Below are 752 nucleotides of genomic sequence, written 5' to 3'. Positions count from 1 at the left end.
AAAATCATAAAAACCAAAAATATTTTGTGTTTCTTGTTTGAGTCTTGAGTCAATTTTTAAGTTTGGTGTCAATTGCATGCTTTAAAAAAAATTTTTCTTGCATTTTTCGAAAATTCATGCATTGATAGTGTTCTTCATGATCTTCAAGTTGTTTTTGGTAAGTCTTCTTGTTTGATCTTGATGTTTTCTTGTGTTGTATCTTTTGTTGTTTTTCATATGCATTTTTTGTTTGTTAGAGTGCATGCATTAAAGATTTCTAAGTTTGGTGTCTTTCATGTTTTCTTTGCATAAAAAATTTTTCAAAATTATGTTCTTCATGTTCATCATGATCTTTAAAGTGTTCTTGGTGTTCATCTTGACATTCATAGTGTTCTTGCATGCATCATGTGTTTTGATCCAGAATTTTCATGTTTTGGGTCATTTTTATATTTTTCTCTCTCATCATAAAAAATCAAAAATCAAAAAAATATCTTTTCCTTTTTTTCTCTCCTAATTTTTGAAATTTTGGGTTAAATTGGTCAAAAATTTTTAAAAAATTAGTTGTTTCTAACAAGTCAAGTCAAAATTTCAATTTTAAAAATCTTATCTTTCTAAAATCTTTTTCAAAAATCATATCTTTTTCATTTTTTTATTTTCGAAAAATTCCAAAAATCTTTTTCAAAATATTTTCAAAATCTTTTTCTTAATTTTCAAAAATTACTTCCCTTCTTCTCACATCCTTCTATTTATGGACTAACACTATTCCTTAATGC

Source organism: Arachis duranensis, chromosome 3 (assembly GCF_000817695.3).
Source record: "Arachis duranensis cultivar V14167 chromosome 3, aradu.V14167.gnm2.J7QH, whole genome shotgun sequence".
Lineage (NCBI taxonomy): Eukaryota > Viridiplantae > Streptophyta > Magnoliopsida > Fabales > Fabaceae > Arachis > Arachis duranensis.
This window is presented reverse-complemented; position numbering follows the sequence as displayed.